We start from the raw sequence: 21,630 nt of genomic DNA on the forward strand, positions 1-21,630 counted from the left end.
GCCCGTCTCGTCCACTAGATTATACGTCACACAAGAAGCATTATCCTGAAAGACGCACATCACCATCTGCTGACTGGAGTGGGTAACGCAGACTGGAGAAAAATCTCCCTTACAATGTTTATTCTGGCAAGCAATGTCATAAGAAGTCATTTAAAAAACAACAAGATGTTATGTTTTCTCTTACTTCTTACTGCCAATACTTTAATACAGTTCATCCTCTATGGAGTTAGACAGACCCTGGTGGAAAGTGGTGACCAGAGCCTCAGTAGTCCACCCACTCTCTGTGGCGACGCCTGTAGCAATATATACAGTTCATCCTCTATGGATTTAGACAGACCCTGGTGGAAAGCGGTGACCAGAGCCTCAGTAGTCCACCCACTCTCTGTGGCGACGCCTGTCAGTAGTCCACCCACTCTCTGTGGCGGCGCCTGTAGCAATATATACAGTTCATCCTCTATGGAGTTAGACAGACCCTGGTGGAAAGCGGTGACCAGAGCCTCAGTAGTCCACCCACTCTCTGTGGCGACGCCTGTAGCAATATATACAGTTCATCCTCTATGGATTTAGACAGACCCTGGTGGAAAGCGGTGACCAGAGCCTCAGTAGTCCACCCACTCTCTGTGGCGACGCCTGTAGCACTGGGTGATGAGACTTGGGCATTGGCTCCTCCTGGGTTGGAGTTGCCAATACAGGGCTAAAATTAAATTGTACTACACCAGCTCTGACGCTCGTCTTATGTGGCAGAGGGCTTGCATACTATTACAGAGTACAAAAGGGAAGCACAGCCGCGAGCTGCCCAGTGACACGAGCCTACCAGACGAGCTAAATCACTTCTATGCTCACTTCGAGGCAAGCAACACGTCGGTTCTCCATAGCAGACGGATTACCAGAACCTTTGAGTAACACCTTAAACAGGTCAACATTCACAAGGCCGTGGGGCCAGACGGATTACCAGGACCATTGAGTAACACCTTAAACAGGTCAACATTCACAAGGACGTGGGGCCAGACGGATTACCAGAACCATTGACTCTGCTGATAAGAATGTGGTGATTGACAGAGTCAAAAGCCTTGGCCAGGTCGATGAAGACTGCTGCACAGTACTGTCTCTTATCGATTGCTGTTATGGCGGTTATGATATCGTTTAGGACCTTGAGTGTAAAGGCTATAAGAACTGGTCGTCTAGTGCCTTAGGAACAGAGAATAAAAGGAGCAGGTTTCTGGGCGTGGTAGAATAGATTCAGGGCATAATGTACAGACAAGGGTACGGTAGGATGTGAGTACAGTGGAGGTAAACCTAGGCATTGAGTGACGATGAGAGAGGTTGTGTCTCTGGAGGCACCAGTTAACCCAGGTGAGGTCTCCCCATGTGTGGGGTGGGACAAAAGAGCTATCTAAGGCATGTTGAGCCGGACTTGGGGCTCTACAGTGAAATAAAACAATAAGAACTAACCGAAACAGCAGTAGACAAAAGCATGTTGATATTAGAGACCGATGGCCTAAAGCAATCAAAGGTGTTGATCAGCTAAAACAACAATGGGTAAATGGCGATGAGCAGAGAGGGTCAGTTAGCTACACGCAGGACCTGAGTTCGAGGCTGGGGCCGACAGATAAACTAAAATGAGGTACAGTGTTAATGAACAGTCCAGAAGGCATCAGCTGTGTAGCCGAGTGATCATAGGGTCCAATGAGCAGCAATAGGTGAGTCAGGGGTTCGGTAGTCGCGACTACGCTAGGCAAGCGGGAGACACGGCGTTCAGAAAGCCAGCGGACCGGGGCTAGCAGATGGTTCATCGGCGATATCGCAACGGAAAAGCCTATTGAAACCACATCGGACGATTACGTCGGCAGAACAGTCGTGGTGGATCGGCGGGGCTCCGTGTTGACAATAAAGGGTCCAGGCCAATTGGAAAAAGAGGTAGTGTTGCCCAAGAATTAGCTGTTATTACTTCGTCGCCTAGCCGGGAGATGCGCCGAGCTCAAGGCTAACTGGTGCAGGCTTCAGGACAGAGGCGTTAGCCACAATAGCCACTCAGGTGCAGCAAGCTAGCAGCAATGATCTGGTGTAATGGTCCGGCAGGAATCCCGGTGATGTGGCAGAGAAAAGCAGTCCGATATCCTCTGGTTTGATATCACGCTGTGCAGACTGGCAGGAAGCTGGTGTCTGAGCTAAAGGTGTAGACCACTAGCAGTGGCTAACAATGACTAGTAGCTAGTTAGCTGGCTAGCGTCTGATGGAGGTTCCAGTTATAAGGTATATTTAAAAAATGTTTTTAAAAATGATGAACCAACTCCTTTTCCATATTTCTATAAGAGCCCCCGTGACCCAATTCACATCGGGACTAAGCAAACCCCAGCATGAGCTGTGGTTGCGGATAGTTAAATATCTACATAACGAAAAGTCACTTACTTTCCAAATAACGGGGGGACTTGTTCTCAACCATACAGGAACAGGAAACGTGGGAGCTTTTGCTCTACACGTGAAATGTTATGAACTCTGAAATATTGATCACTCAAGAAGAAGTGAGTCCTTGGTGACAGCCTAACAGACAGCAGCTGGAAAGGTAGTAGTAGTACTCTAGTAGGACAACACTGACCTACGTGGACCAATCTCCAGAGAGAGAGATGGACCTTTCAGACCACGTGACCACACCACAAGAGTTATATTCAGGAAAATTATAACTTTGTAATCTGAACATTTTCCGTGGTGCCCCGACTTCCTAGTTAGCTAAATTTACATGATTTGTTTAATCACGTAATAATAACTACAGAGAATTGATTTGATAAAATAACAGTCTTCCCCTTTAATGATACTAAAGACAAGACACTATAGTTATTGTACAGTCGTGGCCAAAAGTTTTGAGAATGACACAAATATTAGTTTTCAAAGTCTGCTGCCTCAGTTTGTATGATGGCAATTTGCATATACTCCAGAATGTTATGAAGAGTGATCAGATGAATTGCAATTAATTGCAAAGTCCCTCTTTGCCATGCAAATGAACAGAATCCCCCCAAAAAATGTCCCTTGCATTTCAGCCCTGCCATAAAAGGACCAGCTTACATCATGTCAGTGATTCTCTCGTTAACTTCTTTGGGACTGGTGGGCAGTATTGAGTAGCTTGGATGAATAAGGTGCCCAGAGTAAACTGCCTGCTACTCTGGCCTAGTTGCTAATATTTGCATATTATTAGTAGATTTGGATAGAAAACACTCTGAAGTTTCTAAAACTGTTTGAATGATGCCTGTGAGCATAACAGAACTCAGGCAAAAACCTGAGAAAAAATTCAACCAGGAAGTGGGAAATCTGAGGTTTGTAGTTTTTCAACTCATTCCCTATCGAAAACACAGTGTCTATGGGGTCATCTTGCACTTCCTAAGCTTCCACTAGATGTCAACAGTCTTTAGAACCGTGTTTGATGCTTCACTGTGAAGTGGGGGCTCATAAGGGCTGTTTGAGCCAGGTGTCTGGCAGAGTGCCAAGAGCTCGTGACGCGCATTCACGTGAGTGTTAGCTTGCGTTCCATTGCATTTCTACAGACAAAGGAATTCTCCGGTTGGAACATTATTGAAGCTTTATGATAAAAACATCCTAAAGATTCTATACTTCATTTGACATGTTTCTACAAACTGTAATATAACTTTTCGTCTGAACTTTCGCATGGACTCGCTGTCGTGATTTTGGATTGTGTACTAAACGCTCGACCAAATAGGAGGTATTTGGACATAAATGAGGGACTTTATCGAACAAATCAAACATTTATTTTAAAATAACCGGAACTACTGAACGTAACGCGCCAATGTAAATTCCGATTTTATATAAATATGAACTTTATCAAACAAAACATACATGTATTGTGTAACATGAAGTCCTATGAGTGTCATCTGATGAAGATCATCAAAGGTTAGTGATTCATTTGATCTCTATTTCTGCTTTTTGTGACTCCTCTCTTTGGCTGGAAAAATGGCTGAGTTTTTCTGTGACTTGGCTCTGACCTAACATAATCGTTTGTGGTGGTTTCGCCATAAAGCCTTTTTGAAATCAGACACTGTGGCTGGATTAGCGAGAAGTTTATCTTTAAAATGGTGTAAAATACTAGTATGCTTGGGGAATCTTAATTATGAGATTTCTGTTGTTTTGAATTTGGTGCCCTGCACTTTCGCTGGCTGTTGATGAGGTGGGACGCTACCGTCCCGAATATCCCAGAGAGGTTAACACAGGTGTGAGTGTTGACGAGGACAAGGCTGGCAATCACTCGGTCATGCTGATTGAGTTCGAATAACAGACCGGAAGCTTCAAAAGGAGGGTGGTGCTTGGAATCATTGTTCTTCCTCTGTCCAACCATGGTTACCCGCAAGGAAACACGTGCCGTCATCATTGCTTTGCACAAAAGGCTTCACAGGCAAGGATATTGCGGCCAGTAAGATTGCACCTAAATCAACCTTTTATCGGATCTTCAAGAACTTCAAGGAGAGCGGTTCAATTGTTGTGAAGAAGGCTTCAGGGTGCCCAAGAAAGTCCAGCAAGCACCAGGACAGTCTCCTAAAGTTGATTCAGCTGCGGGATCGGGCACCACCAGTACAGAGCTTGCTTAGGAATGGCAGCAGTCAGGTGTGAGAGCAGCAGGCAGGTGTGAGTGCATCTGCATGCACAGTGAGGCAAAGACTTTTGGTGGATGGCCTGGTGTCAAGAAGGGCAGCAAAGAAGCCACTTCTCTCCAGTAAAAACATCAGGGACAGACTGATATTTTGCAAAAGGTACAGGGATTGGACTGCTGAGGACTGGGGTAAAGTCATTTTCTCTGATGAATCCCCTTTCCGGTTGTTTGGGGCATCGGGGAAAAAAGCTTGTCTCAGGACACAACAATTTTGCCTCAGGACACAGCCATGAATAAAGAATGGTACCAACACATCCTCCGAGACCATCTTCTCCCAACCATCCAGGAACAGTTTGGTGACGAACAATGCCTTTTCTAGCATGGTGGAGCACCTTGCCATAAGGCAAAAGTGATAACTAAGTGGTTTGGGGAACAAAACATCAATATTTTGGGTCCATGGCCAGGAAACTCTCCAGACCTTAATCCCATTGAGAACTTGTGGTCAATCCTCAAGAGGCGGGTGGACAAACAAAAACCCAAATTATGACAAACTCCAAGCATTGATTATGCAAGAATGGGCTGCCATCAGTCAGGATGTGGCCCAGAAGTTAATTGACAGCATGCCATCAGTCAGGATGTGGCCCAGAAGTTAATTGACAGCATGCCATCAGTCAGGATGTGGCCCAGAAGGTAATTGACAGCATGCCATCAGTCAGGATGTGGCCCAGAAGGTAATTGACTGCATGCCATCAGTCAGGATGTGGCCCAGAAGGTAATTGACAGCATGCCATCAGTCAGGATGTGGCCCAGAAGTTAATTGACAGCATGCCATCAGTCAGGATGTGGCCCAGAAGTTAATTGACAGCATGCCATCAGTCAGGATGTGGCCCAGAAGTTAATTGACAGCATGCCATCAGTCAGGATGTGGCCCAGAAGTTAATTGACAGCATGCCATCAGTCAGGATGTGGCCCAGAAGGTAATTGACTGCATGCCATCAGTCAGGATGTGGCCCAGAAGGTAATTGACAGCATGCCATCAGTCAGGATGTGGCCCAGAGTTAATTGACAGCATGCCATCAGTCAGGATGTGGCCCAGAAGTTAATTGACAGCATGCCATCAGTCAGGATGTGGCCCAGAAGTTAATTGACAGCATGCCATCAGTCAGGATGTGGCCCAGAAGTTAATTGACAGCATGCCATCAGTCAGGATGTGGCCCAGAAGTTAATTGACAGCATGCCATCAGTCAGGATGTGGCCCAGAAGGAATGACTGCATGCCATCAGTCAGGATGTGGCCCAGAAGGTAATGACAGCATGCCATCAGTCAGGATGTGGCCCAGAAGTTAATTGACAGCATGCCATCAGTCAGGATGTGGCCCAGAAGTTAATTGACAGCATGCCATCAGTCAGGATGTGGCCCAGAAGTTAATTGACAGCATGCCATCAAGTCAGGATGTGGTAGGATACAGTTAATTGACAGCATGCCATCAGTCAGGATGTGGCCCAGAAGTTAATTGACAGCATGCCATCAGTCAGGATGTGGCCCAGAAGTTAATTGACAGCATGCCATCAGTCAGGATGTGGCCCAGAAGTTAATTGACAGCTGCCAGGGCGGATTGCAGAGGTCTTGAAAAAGAAGAGTCAACACTGCAAATATCGACTCTTTGCATCAACTTCATGTAATTGTCACTGAAAGCCTTTGACACTTATGAAATGCTTGTAATTATACTTCAGTATTCAATAGTAACATCTGACAAAAATATCTAAAGACACTGAAGCAGCAAACTTTGCGGAAATTAATATTTGTGTCATTCTCAAAACCTTTGGCCACGACTGTAGGATACATGATAGTGACAACACATGGAGTAGGGTTGGATATAGTCATGGTAGGATACATGATAGAGACACATGGAGTAGGGTTGATATAGTCATGGTAGGATACATGATAGAGACACATGGAGTAGGGTTGGATATAGTAATGGTAGGATACATGATAGAGACAATACATGGAGTAGGGTTGATATAGTCATGGTAGGATACATGATAGTGACAACACATGGAGTAGGGTTGGATATAGTAATGGTAGGATACATGATAGAGACAACACATGGAGTAGGGTTGATATAGTCATGGTAGGATACATGATAGAGACACATGGAGTAGGGTTGGATATAGTAATGGTAGGATACATGATAGAGACAACACATGGAGTAGGGTTGATATAGTCATGGTAGGATACATGATAGAGACACATGGAGTAGGGTTGGATATAGTAATGGTAGGATGCATGATAGAGACACACGGAGTAGGGTTGGATATAGTAATGGTAGGATACATGATAGAGACAACACATGGAGTAGGGTTGATATAGTCATGGTAGGATACATGATAGTGGCAACACATGGAGATGGGTTGGATATAGTAATGGTAGGATACATGGTAGAGACACCACATGGAGTAGGGTTGATATAGTCATGGTAGGATATATGATAGTGGCAACACATGTAGTAGGGTTGATATAGTCATGGTAGGATACATGATAGAGACAATACATGGAGTAGGGTTGATATAGTCATGGTAGGATACATGATAGTGGCAACACATGGAGTAGGGTTGGATATAGTCATGGTAGGATACATGATAGTGACAACACATGGAGTAGGGTTGATATAGTCATGGTAGGATACATGATAGTGACAACACATGGAGTAGGGTTGATATAGTCATGGTAGGATACATGATAGTGGCAACACATGGAGTAGGGTTGATATAGTCATGGTAGGATACATGATAGTGGCAACACATGGAGTAGGGTTGGATATAGTCATGGTAGGATACATGATAGTGACAACACATGGAGTAGGGTTGATATAGTCATGGTAGGATACATGATAGTGACAACACATGGAGTAGGGTTGATATAGTCATGGTAGGATACATGATAGTGACAACACATGGAGTAGGGTTGATATAGTCATGGTAGGATACATGATAGAGACACATGGAGTAGGGTTGATATAGTCATGGTAGGATACATGATAGTGACAACACATGGAGTAGGGTTGATATAGTCATGGTAGGATACATGATAGTGACAACACATGGAGTAGGGTTGATATAGTCATGGTAGGATACATGATAGAGACACATGGAGTAGGGTTGATATAGTCATGGTAGGATACATGATAGAGACACATGGAGTAGGGTTGATATAGTCATGGTAGGATACATGATAGAGACACATGGAGTAGGGTTGATATAGTCATGGTAGGATACATGATAGAGACACATGGAGTAGGGTTGATATAGTCATGGTAGGATACACTGAGCGGCAAGATGTTCTTTACGATTCGGCCATCAGATTTGCCACCAATGCTCCTTATAGGACACATCACTGCACTCTATACTCTGTAAACTGGTTCTCTCTGTATACCTGTCGCAAGACCCACTGGTTGATGCTTACCTCACTCCCCTCTCTCTCTCCCCTCTATCCGAGATACCTACATACCTACCTACCTACCTAAATACTTATTTTCCACCATAATTTGCAAATAAATTCATTAAAAATCCTACAATGTGATTTTCTGGATTTTTGTCTGACATAGTTGAAGTGTAACTATGATGAAAATTACAGGCCTCTCATCTTTTTAAGTGGGAGAACTTGCACAATTGGTGGCTGACTAAATACTATTTTGCCCCACTGTATGTTTGTCTGGACTAAAGTTTTTGAATAAAATATTTGAAAGAAAATGTAAATTACCTTCAATGAATTAAATCTCTCTCTCTCTCACCTTGGGTAGGAATGTTAAGGAAGTTGTGAATCCAGAGGGGCCCTTGCACACAGGGGAACTTTATGTACACAAAATAATTTACAACCTGGCCCCCCAGGTTTCTTTTAAAACATATGTTTTACTAACAACCTAAACAGATTATTTTTACTATTTTAAAAATAGTTCTCGGGGTGGATGTGTCAGTCTTTGAAAGCATCATTGTAATATTTAAGATGTCCCCTTTACTGATGACCTAAACAAATACATTCTACCCCCATTCTACCCCCAAAAAAGAGGGATGTCTCAGTCAACCCCCTTTACTGATGACCCACATCCGTGGGATGTCTCAGTCAACCCCCCCAAATAAAAGCCCCATAGGCCTCATAACATCCTCTTTGAAAGGGTCATTGTACTCTTTAACTAGGCTTCCTTTACTGATGACCAAACAGATCACTTTTACACTTTAAAATAGTTGTCAGTTTCCCAGATTTAAAGGTCAAGAGGTCGTGAACCAAGAGGGGCCCTTGAACACATGTTGTGTTTAGGTACAAATGTTTTCGGTTTATGAAGGAATAAATGATTGAGAGGATATAGACCACAAAATAAACGACCTGTATTCTTTAACAATGTGCCCTTTACTAATGACTGAAACAGACCATTTAACCCATGAATAACCTTTTACTGCAGGGGGCTAAAACAGGGGCCTTCAATGCTGCAGAAATGTTTTGGTACCCTTCCCCAGATCTGTGCCTCAACACAATCCTGTCTCGGAGCTCTACGGACAATTCCTTCCACCTCACGGCTTGGTTTTTGCTCTGACATGCACTGTCAACTGTGAGACCTTATATCGACAAGTGTGTGCCTTTCCAAGTCATGTCCAATCAATTGAATTTACCCCGGGTGGACCCCAATCAAGTTGTAGAAATATCTGAAGGATGATCAATGGAAACAGGAGGCACCTGAGCTCAATTTTGAGTCACATAGCAAAGGGTCTGAACAATTATGTAAATATGATATTTATTTTTAATAAATGTGATTTAAACCAAAAAAATTACATTTGTTTTATTTAATCAATTGTAGAATAAGGTTGTAACATAACAAAATGTGGAAAAAGTCAAGGGGTCTGAATACTTTCCAAAGGCACTGTAAGTGATTGAGCATCATTACTAGATTCTAATTCAAAATAATTGACCCATAAGAGATCACATGACCAAAGCAAGGCGTGACCCATATAGAATTAAAACATTATTCTTAATGAGAAATATAATAAACAAATGTTTGCATAACCAAAGACATCAAAACTGACACCAACATTGTATTTAGCTAGGATGTCATAGGTGGCCAGGAAGGTCATTCAGAATAACAATAGACAATAGTTATTGTTGCTAGTTTAGCGATGAAGACAGTGAAGGTTCATGAATGTTGGATCCACCCATTTGTTTTCCATTTTCACCATTATTGACAAACCCAAATCCACCTGCCTGTAGCTCAGGACCTGAAGCAAAGATATGCAGATTCTGGATACCGTTTGAAAGGAAAGACTCTGAAGGGAAATGTGAAAGGAATGTTGGGGAATATAACACATTAGATCCGGTGAAAGACAACACAAAGAAGAAAAAAAAACTATTGTTTTTGTAACATCATCTTTGAAGGGCTTGTGAAAGAGAAAGGCCATACTGTATTATTCCAGCACAGGTGCTATTTAGATTTTGGCCACGAGATGGCAGCAGTGTGTGTGTGTAAAGTTTTAGACTGGTAACGTCAGGAATGAGCGAGCGATATGACATTTAGTATGAAGTTACCCAGGTGTCCCACACAAGTTGCCCAAATGTACCCAAGTGGCCAAATTGGTGAAGTGATACATTTTCAAGCAAATAACTATATACAACATACAAAAATGCTATGCTAACACACCCCCACCCCCCAAAAAATGAAGGAAAAAAAAACATCCAAATTACACACTTTAGAATGACATTATTTGGAAGATCCTCAGTCCTCTACACAATATCCTGCTGCTGATGCCCAGGCCCATAGCAGTCTCTTTCTGGTGTAGATCCTCAGTCCTCTACACAATATCCTGCTGCTGATGCCAAGGCCCATAGCAGTCTCTTTCTGGTGTAGATCCTCAGTCCTCTACACAATATCCTGCTGCTGATGCCCAGGCCCATAGCAGTCTCTTTCTGGTGTAGATCCTCAGTCCTCTACACAATATCCTGCTGCTGATGCCCAGGCCCATAGCAGTCTCTTTCTGGTGTAGATCCTCAGTCCTCTACACAATATCCTGCTGCTGATGCCCAGGCCCATAGCAGTCTCTTTCTGGTGTAGATCCTCAGTCCTCTACACAATATCCTGCTGCTGATGCCCAGGCCCATAGCAGTCTCTTTCTGGTGTAGATCCTCAGTCCTCTACACAATATCCTGCTGCTGATGCCCAGGCCCATAGCAGTCTCTTTCTGGTGTAGATCCTCAGTCCTCTACACAATATCCTGCTGCTGATGCCCAGGCCCATAGCAGTCTCTTTCTGGTGAAGATCCTCAGTCCTCTACACAATATCCCGCTGCTGATGCACAGAACACAACGACGCCCATAGCTCCCCACTGTGCCCAGTCTTTAGATCCTCAGTCTCTTTCTGGTGTAGATCCTCAGTCCTCTACACAATATGCCGGCAGATAAGAGCCCATAGCAGTCTCTTTCTGGTGTAGATCCTCAGTCCTCTACACCATCCTGCTGCTGATGCCAAGGCCCATAGCAGGGTCTCTTGATGCCCAGTGTAGATCCTCAGTCCTCTACACAATATCCTGCTGCTGATGCCCAGGCCCATAGCAGTCTCTTTCTGAGTGTAGATCCTCAGTCCTCTACACAATATCCTGCTGCTGATGCCCAGGCCCATAGCAGTCCTTTCTGGTGTAGATCCTCAGTCCTCTACACAATATCCTGCTGCTGATGCCCAGGCCTTGTAGCAGTCTCTTTCTGGTGTAGATCCTCAGTCCACAGTCCTACACAATATCCTGCTGCTGATGCCTGCCCATAGCAGTCTCTTTCTGATAAAAGCAGAGGGTAACAGAACAAGCGGTAAAGGCATAGATTCCTGTGACACAGATTACGCTCCCCACTGTGCCCTTTTTACCCCTTTTTAGACATATTATCCTTCTTATAGCTCAGTTATATAGCATGGCGCTTTCTATGAAGGTTCGTTTCCCGGGACCATTCGTACACAGCCATATCAATGAAGTTGCTAGATACAATGCCTGTAAAGGATATTAACAATGTCCTTAGTGATAGAACAATGTCCTATAGTGATAGAACAATGTCCTTAGTGATAGAACAATGTCCTGTAGTGATAGATTACATAGAACAATGTCCTTTCTGGTGAAGTAGAATGATAGAACATGTCCTGCTAGCTGATGTCCTGTAGTGATAGAACAATGTCCTGTAGTGATAGAACAATGTCCTGTAGTGATAGAACAATGTCCTGTAGTGATAGAACAATGTCCTGTAGTGATAGAACAATGTCCTGTAGTGATAGAACAATGTCCTGTAGTGATAGAACAATGTCCTGTAGTGATAGAACAATGTCCTGTAGTGATAGAACAATGTCCTGTAGTGATAGAACAATGTCCTGTAGTGATAGAACAATGTCCTGTAGTGATAGAACAATGTCCTGTAGTGATAGAACAATGTCCTGTAGTGATAGAACAATGTCCTGTAGTGATAGAACAATGTCCTGTAGTGATAGAACAATGTCCTGTAGTGATAGAACAATGTCCTGTAGTGATAGAACAATGTCCTGTAGTGATAGAACAATGTCCTGTAGTGATAGAACAATGTCCTGTAGTGATAGAACAATGTTAGTGATAGAACAATGTCCTGTAGTGATAGAACAATGTCCTGTAGTGATAGAACAATGTCCTGTAGTGATAGAACAATGTCCTGTAGTGATAGAACAATGTCCTGTAGTGATAGAACAATGTCCTGTAGTGATAGAACAATGTCCTGTACCATTTCATTGTCTTGTGGAGAACATTGTTGTAGCCTATCAGAGCGTCTGACTGGTCCACACCTCCTCCCATGCTCTTGTTGTAGCCTATCAGAGCGTCTGACTGGTCCACACCTCCTCCCATGCTCTTGTTGTAGCCTATCAGAGCGTCTGACTGGTCCACACCTCCTCCCATGCTCTTGTTGTAGCCTATCAGAGCGTCTGACTGGTCCACACCTCCTCCCATGCTCTTGTTGTAGCCTATCAGAGCGTCTGACTGGTCCACACCTCCTCCCATGCTCTTGTTGTAGCCTATCAGAGCGTCTGACTGGTCCACACCTCCTCCCATGCTCTTGTTGTAGCCTATCAGAGCGTCTGACTGGTCCCACACCTCCTCCCATGCTCTTGTTGTAGCCTATCAGAGCGTCTGACTGGTCCACACCTCCTCCCATGCTCTTGTTGTAGCCTATCAGAGCGTCTGACTGGTCCACACCTCCTCCCATGCTCTTGTTGTAGCCTATCAGAGCGTCTGACTGGTCCACACCTCCTCCCATGCTCTTGTTGTAGCCTATCAGAGCGTCTGACTGGTCCACACCTCCTCTCATGCTCTTGTTGTAGCCTATCAGAGCGTCTGACTGGTCCACACCTCCTCCCATGCTCTTGTTGTAGCCTATCAGAGCGTCTGACTGGTCCACACCTCCTCCCATGCTCTTGTTGTAGCCTATCAGAGCGTCTGACTGGTCCACACCTCCTCCCATGCTCTTGTTGTAGCCTATCAGAGCGTCTGACTGGTCCACACCTCCTCCCATGCTCTTGTTGTAGCCTATCAGAGCGTCTGACTGGTCCACACCTCCTCCCATGCTCTTGTTGTAGCCTATCAGAGCGTCTGACTGGTCCACACCTCCTCCCATGCTCTTGTTGTAGCCTATCAGAGCGTCTGACTGGTCCACACCTCCTCCCATGCTCTTGTTGTAGCCTATCAGAGCGTCTGACTGGTCCACACCTCCTCCCATGCTCTTGTTGTAGCCTATCAGAGCGTCTGACTGGTCCACACCTCCTCCCATGCTCTTGTTGTAGTCCTTCACAGCAGCAGGAATGGGGACCCTTTTTGTGGCCCATGCACCGTTGGCATCCTTCACACGCCTGTTGACGTGATCCCCACTGAAGGACTTGTGGATAGTGGAGCACATGACCACCTCTCTGGCATCCATCCACTTAACAAAGAGCAGGTCATCTTTACGAATCCATCGCATGGTCCCCCGATCAGCCCTCTTAGGCATGTCATTCTCCTTGGTTTTCGGGAAGCCCACTCTGTTGGTACGAATGGTGCCACAAGCCCACACATCCTGCTTCCTCAGGTCTGTGATCAGTTTGTAGCCCTTCCTCAGGTCTGTGATCAGTTTGTAGCCCTTCCTCAGGTCTGTGATCAGTTTGTAGCCCTTCCTCAGGTCTGTGATCAGTTTGTAGCCCTTCCTCAGGTCTGTGATCAGTTTGTAGCCCTTCCTCAGGTCTGTGATCAGTTTGTAGCCCTTCCTCAGGTCTGTGATCAGTTTGTAGCCCTTCCTCAGGTCTGTGATCAGTTTGTAGCCCTTCCTCAGGTCTGTGATCAGTTTGTAGCCCTTCCTCAGGTCTGTGATCAGTTTGTAGCCCTTCCTCAGGTCTGTGATCAGTTTGTAGCCCTTCCTCAGGTCTGTGATCAGTTTGTAGCCCTTCCTCAGGTCTGTGATCAGTTTGTAGCCCTTCCTCAGGTCTGTGATCAGTTTGTAGCCCGTCCTCAGGTCTGTGATCAGTTTGTAGCCCTTCCACAGGTCTGTGATCAGTTTGTAGCCCTTCCTAAGGTCTGTGAACACATAACACACATAACACATATAACACATATAACACATATAACACACAGAACACACATAACAGAACACACAGAACACACAGAACACACATAACACACAGAACACACAGAACACACAGAACACACAGAACACACAGAACACATATAACACATTTCTCCCCCCACCTTTATTTAACCAGGTAGGCTAGTTGAGAACAAGTTCTCATTTGCAACTGCGACCTGACCAAGATAAAGCAAAGCAGTGTGACACAGACAACAACACAGAGTTACACATGGAGTAATCAATAAACAAGCCAATGACACAAACAAGTCAATGACACAGTAGAGAAAATAAAGTCTATATACAGTGTGTGCAAAAGGCATGAGGAGGTAGGCAATAAATAGGCCAAAGGAGTGAATAATGACAATTTAGCAGATTAACACTGGAGTGATAAATGAGCAGATGATGATGTGCAAGTAGAGATACTGGTGTGCAAATGAGCAGAAAAGTAAATCAAATAAAAAACAGTATGGTAGATTGGGTGGCTATTTACAGATGGACTATGTACAGCTGCAGTGATCGGTCAGCTGCTCAGATAGTTGATGTTTAAAGTTGGTGAGGGAAATAAAAGTCTCCAACTTCAGAGATGTTTGCATTTCGTTCCAGTCACTGGCAGCAGAGAACTGGAATGAACGGCGGCCAAATGAGGTGTTGGCTTTGGGGATGATCAGTGAGATATACCTGCTGGAACGCGTGCTACGGATGGGTGTGGTTATCGTGACCAGTGAACTGAGATAAGGCGGAGCTTTACCTAGCATAGACTTATAAATGACCTGGAGCCAGTGGGTCTGGCGACGAATATGTAGCGAGGACCAGCCGACTAGAGCATATACAGTGGGGCAAAAAAGTATTTAGTCAGCCACCAATTGTGCAAGTTCTCCCACTTAAAAAGATGAGAGAGGCCTGTCATTGTCATCATAGGTACACTTCAACTACGACAGACAAAATGAGAAAAAGAAAATCCTCAAAATCACATTGTAGGATTTTTAATGAATTTATTTGCAAATGATGGTGGAAAAGTAGTATTATTTGAATAAGTATTATACAGAGTCCCAAAACGTTCTGGAGTTACAAGATGCTAATTTCTATTTGAAAAAGCCTTTGCTTTCCTGACTGACTGCCTGTATTGGTTCCTGACTTGCCTGAAAAGTTGCATATCGCGGGGACTATTCAATGCTACAGGATGTTTTTGTGCGGGTCGAGGGCAGTCAGGTCTGAAGTGAAAAAGTGAACCAAGGGCTATATCTGTTTTTATTTCTACATGTTTTTGAAAGGTGCACGCTTATTTAAAGAACGACCAGGCACCCTCGACTGACGGGATTTGGTCAATATCCTTCCAGGATACCCGGGCCGGGTCGATTAGAAAGGCCTGCTCGCAGAAGTGTTTTAGGGAGCGTTTGACAGTGATGAGGTCGTTTGAGGCAGTGATCCCTGAGATCCTGATTGAAAACACACATTAACACACATATTAACACACTACCTATTCATATAAGTATTTATTCATCATCCACATATTCATATGGTAATGAAACAGCGGGGAGCAGGTCTTGAACCCTCGACCTTCGAGCCCGAGGTCCGTCGCGCTATCGACTGTGCCGCAAAAGCTCGTGCGGCAGGGTCGATTTCCGCGCTTATAAACCCAGGGTCGTTACAATATTAAGCTTCTACGTCTGTGTACAGGGACGTATTAGTTGTAAGACGTCAGAGAAAATGTATCAGCTTATTGTTAAATTATTATGACGTTCTTTCCAACACAAAAAGTGTAGTACCTATTGTTTCCAAACTGCGTTACCCACTCCAGCCAGCAGATGGCGATGAGCATCTTTCAGGTGATGCTTCTTGCGTGACGTATAATGTACTGGACGGGACGGTTCTTCATGAACAACAACACGGATACTATTTCAACCACCTGGGTAGCTTGCTAGACAACATAAAACGTACAGATTGACGTTTTAGACCATGTTTGTGTACATTCGGCAAACCCAGTGTTTAAAACACATGTCAGCTGACGTATCAACTGGTTAACTTTAATCTAATTTGCCTTTTCAATTTGCAAACCTGTTAAAGATTGATACTGAGCCTAGCACTCGGCTAGTCGCTAATGCTAACTAGCTAGCTAACATCCCCGACCATGAGTTCACTAAACTACTATTCCCCTGCTAAAGAAGAGGATGTCAGCTGTACGAAGAAAGAAGCTCTAGAGATGAACATTGTCGTGAAAGAAGAAGAAGAGGTGGATATTACAGTGAAAGGAGAGAAAGAACATTTTAGAATTAAAAAGGAAGCAGAGGAGGCTGTTATAGTGAAAGAAGAGGAGGCTGTTACAGTGAAAGAAGAGAAAGAACATTTTAGAGAGGAAGAGGATGCTATCTCAATAAAGGTGAAGGAGGAAGACGTTTTGGGAGTGAAAGAGGAGGAGACAGAAGATCCGATTAACACCAGTGAGCACTGTCTTAAAAACAGGGACACAAACTATGCTGTTGTTGAACTAATGTGTGGTTTTATAGGGGCATTCTACTGAAGTTCTACACTTGAATATGTTGTTCAGTACTGTAGGAATTGTTAAAGGTTCGATCTGCAATTGGTTCATATATTTTAGGGACTTTTCAATTCAATGTTTTGAATTCTCCACGTGGTCTACATTAAAGTTCCCCTCATCTAATATAACAGGCTTTTAAAATTCAATATTGGTGCATAATTTCTACTTAAAATATCAAAGGGACGCAAAAGGACGCAACAGGCACCATTTCGCGAAACGACCCTTTTACATTTGCATTTTAGGCTGTTTAGAGATATTAATGCCTCTAGTAAGACCCTTTGTGATTCACCATCTGTTTGATGTTCTCGTTCACACAGGAGAGAGACATGACTATGGTGGATCCTCTGGGGAGCCTCAACAACATCCTGATGCTGACGAGGCAGAGAAGAGTCTCTCCAGATCAGGACACCAGATGGTACAGCTTGGTCTGGTCTAGCATACAGCTTGGTCTGGTCTAGCATACAGCTTGGTCTGGTCTAGCATACAGCTTGGTCTGGTCTAGCATACAGCTTGGTCTGGTCTAGCATACAGCTTGGTCTGGTCTAGCATACTTGGTCTGGTCTAGCATACAGCTTGGTCTGGTCTAGCATACAGCTTGGTCTGGTCTAGCATACATAGCATACAGCTTGGTCTGGTCTAGCATACAGCTTGTTCTGGTCTAGCATAAAGCTTGGTCTGGTCTAGCATACAGCTTGGTCTGGTCTAGCATACAGCTTGCTCTATCTGGGTCTGGGTTTCTGTAAAGCACTTTATGTCAACAGTGACATCAGCATCCATAATGATATGTGTCTGTGTCCCCTCTTTATGGTTACCAGGACAAGTATCGTGCCTCTCCCGGTAGCACCTTACTGCTGGGTATGAAGAGGTTGTCTGTGCTGCTGGTGAACTGCAGGAAAACAACAGGGCTGAGTGGAACTGTGAGAGGAGGAGAAGAGAAGAAAGGATCGGATTTGACTCATCAAAGTAAGTGCTGTAGTTTAGTTTGAACAAATAAAATAGATCTGCCCACTGGTATCTGTTACCAGGACAACCAGCAGAGTTCTGTTAGTTGACATGAAGGTGGACTGGTATCTGTTACCAGGACAACCAGCAGAGTTCTGTTAGTTGACAGGAAGGTGGACTGGTATCTGTTACCAGGACAACCAGCAGAGTTCTGTTTGTTGACAGGAAGATAGACTGGTGTATATGGATGTTATGAATATCATAACACTGAAAAATGATTCTGCCAATGAAAAGAGAGAAACCAATAGACCATATAAAACCTTGATGAAAGAACATTTTCAAGATGATCCATTGTAAGGTCCTTTTTTTACAAAAACTTTTCCTTAAAACATTATGGATGTTACATTGCCTGTCCCAGTCAACGACCCTATCTTTAAAAGACTGTAGAACAGGCAAACAAGCAACCAGACGCTGGAAACCTATTGCAAATTGAGAAATCATTTGACTAAACTGAGTAAAAAGAAGAAAGTACACAATTAAACAAAGATAAATGACATGAAGAATGATTGTAAAAAGCTTTGGAACACCTTCAATGAAATTTTGGCCGAAAAAATCAACAATGACATGTTGTCATGGTGTCTGACAACGTGGATGGAAAATGATTGAGGATAATAGCAGCTGATAATGTTAGTTCTATTCGCATTATCTTCAATTTAAGCCCACTAGAAAGTGTGTTCCCTCAGGCTTGGAGGGAAGCTAAAGCCATTCAACTCCCCAAGAATAGTAAAGCTCCCTTTACTGGCTTAAATAGCTGACCAATCGGCCTGTTACCAACCCTAAAGAATGGTGTTTGACCAGATACAATGCTATTTTACAGTAAACAAATATAGACTTTCATCTTATAGGGAAGTTCATTCAACTAGCACAGCACTTACAAATGACTGATTGGCTGAGAGAAATTGATGATAAAAATATTGTTGGGGCCGTTTTGTTTGACTCATTGTGGCTTTTGACATTATCGATCATAGTCTGTTGCTGACAAAAACGTATGGCTTTACACCCCCTGCTGTATTGTGGATAAAGAGTTATTTTTTTAAATGTAACCTTTATTTAACTAGACTAGTCAGTTAAGAGCAAATTATTTTTTTCAATGACGGCCTAGGACTGCCTTGTTCAGGGGCAGAACGACAGTTTTTTACCTTGTCAACTCGGGGATTCGATCCAGCATTCTCTCGGTTACTGGCCTACCGCTCTAACTGCTAGGCTACCTGCCGCACCAGAGCTACCTGTCTAACAGAACACAGAGAGTGATCTTTAATGGAAGCCTGTACAACAAAATCAAGGTAGAATCAGGAATTCCCCAGGGCAGCTGTTTGGCACCTTCTTTTTTCAATCTTTACCAACAACATGCGGATGACTCAACACTGTACACGTCAGCTACTACAGCGACTGAAATGACTGCAACATTTAACATAGAGCTGCAGTTAGTTTCAGAATGGGTGTCAAGGAATAAGTTAGTCCTAAATATTTCTGATTACCTTAAGTTACATGGCCTACTACGCTAATTCTGTAGCGGTATTGTTAGAGGGGGGTAAATATGAAGATTTTGTTGGTGCGCCAGGCAGGTATTAACCCTAGTTATTAAAGTTAGTTATTACCTATTATAACATTATTATTATTAGAATAGTAGCGCTTCCAGACACATTCTAAACATGATGGAGACTTAAAGGAGGACTGTAGCATCTAATGATGAAACATTATGGAGTCTTAAAGGAGGACTGGAGCATCTAATGATGAAACATTATGGAGTCTTAAAGGAGGACTGTAGCATCTAATGATGAAACATTATGGAGTCTTAAAGGAGGACTGTAGCATCTAATGATGAAACATTATGGAGTCTTAAAGGAGGACTGTAGCATCTAATGATGAAACATTATGGAGTCTTAAAGGAGGACTGTAGCATCTAATGATGAAACATTATGGAGTCTTAAAGGAGGACTGTAGCATCTGATGATGAAACATTATGGAGTCTTAAAGGAGGACTGTAGCATCTAATGATGAAACATTATGGAGACTTAAAGGAGGACTGTAGTATGTAATGATGAAACATTATGGAGTCTTAAAGGAGGACTGTAGCATCTAATGATGAAACATTATGTAGTCTTAAAGGAGGACTGTAGTATGTAATGATGAAACATTATGGAGTCTTAAAGGAGGACTGTAGCATCTAATGATGAAACATTATGTAGTCTTAAAGGAGGAATGTAGCATCTAATGATGAAACATTATGTAGTCTTAAAGGAGGACTGTAACATCTAATGATGAAACATTATGTAGTCTTAAAGGAGGACTGTAGCATCTGATGATGAAACATTATGGAGTCTTAAAGGAGGACTGTAGTATGTAATGATGAAACATTATGGAGTCTTAAAGGAGGACTGTAGCATCTAATGATGAAACATTATGGAGTCTTAAAGGAGGACTGTAGCATCTAATGATGAAACATTATGGAGTCTTAAAGGAGGACTGTAGCATCTAATGATGAAACATTATGGAGTCTTAAATGAGGACTGTAACAGCTAATGATGAAACATTATGGAGTCTTAAAGGAGGACTGTAGCATCTAATGATGAAACATTATGGAGTCTTAAAGGAGGACTGTAGCATCTAATGATGAAACATTATGGAGTCTTAAAGGAGGACTGTAGCATCTAATGATGAAACATTATGGAGTCTTAAAGGAGGACTGTAGCATCTAATGATGAAACATTATGGAGTCTTAAAGGAGGACTGTAGCATCTAATGATGAAACATTATGGAGTCTTAAAGGAGGACTGTAGCATCTAATGATGAAACATTATGGAGTCTTAAAGGAGGACTGTAGCATCTAATGATGAAACATTATTGAGTCTTAAAGGAGGACTGTAGCACCTAATGATGAAACATTATGGAGTATTAAAGGAGGACTGTAGCATCTAATGATGAAACATTATTGAGTCTTAAAGGAGGACTGTAGCATCTAATGATGAAACATTATTGAGTCTTAAAGGAGGACTGTAGCATCTAATGATGAAACATTATGGAGTCTTAAAGGAGGACTGTAGCATCTAATGATGAAACATTATGGAGTCTTAAATGTCACGAACCGGCTCAAAGCCCGACAACGTGGAGATAAGGAGTAGCAAAATATATATTTATTAACTAAAGCAACTAAGTATAATATACAATGGTGTGTGTAATCAGTCATCAGTAGTGTAAGTGAGTGTTTTGCATGAATGTGATAATGAAGGGTGATGAAAGGTGCCAAAGCAAACAAACAAAAGGCCACCAAGAACCACAACACAATCCATAAAGGTGTCTGCATGGAGAGAGTCTCTTCCATGAATGTGGAAGAGGTCTATTTATCCTGGGAGACACCTGGCCCAGGTGTTTCCCATGAAGCTGACGACCCTCCCAACTCCGCCCACCGGCATCCTAATAAGGAAACAAGAACAGAGAGAATACGGCAGACAGAGTGGGAGGGTCGTCACATAAAGGTGCCCCTTAGTTTCAAGAGTTAATGTGCCATAAGAGGTTTTAATGTGTTTGAGCCAATCAGTTGTGTTGTGACAAGGTAGGGGTGGTATACAGAAGATAGCCCTATTGGGTTAAAGACGAAGTCCATATTATGTCAAGAACAGCTCAAATAAGCAAAGAGAAGCAACAGTCCATCATTACTTTAAGGACCACCACAAGAATGGAAGATCCAGAGTTACTTCTGATGCATAAGTTCATTAGAGTTACCAGCCTTAGAAATTGCAGCCCAAATAAATGCTTCACAAAGTTCAAGCAACAGACACATCTCAACATCATCGGTTCAGAGGAGACTGCGTGAATCAGGCCTTCATGGTCCAATATGCTGCAAGGAAACCACAACTAAAGGACA

The 21,630-nt window shown here is 43.3% G+C and overlaps 1 long non-coding RNA gene across 3 annotated transcripts; it reads left to right on the forward strand.

The window, feature by feature from the left end:
* The first annotated feature begins 5,031 nt into the window (after positions 1 to 5,031).
* LOC127925941 (uncharacterized) lies at positions 5,032 to 5,852 on the forward strand. 3 transcript variants are annotated; one of them, XR_008122956.1, is made up of 3 exons: positions 5,032 to 5,325; positions 5,367 to 5,571; positions 5,653 to 5,852. It is a non-coding gene; the product is annotated as an uncharacterized LOC127925941 (long non-coding RNA). The 3 variants fall into 3 exon arrangements; XR_008122954.1 differs by having other exon boundaries at positions 5,032 to 5,284; XR_008122955.1 differs by having other exon boundaries at positions 5,032 to 5,284; positions 5,408 to 5,571.
* Positions 5,853 to 21,630: the final 15,778 nt, after the last annotated feature.

The sequence above is a fragment of the Oncorhynchus keta genome, unplaced genomic scaffold (assembly GCF_023373465.1).
Source record: "Oncorhynchus keta strain PuntledgeMale-10-30-2019 unplaced genomic scaffold, Oket_V2 Un_contig_6513_pilon_pilon, whole genome shotgun sequence".
Lineage (NCBI taxonomy): Eukaryota > Metazoa > Chordata > Actinopteri > Salmoniformes > Salmonidae > Oncorhynchus > Oncorhynchus keta.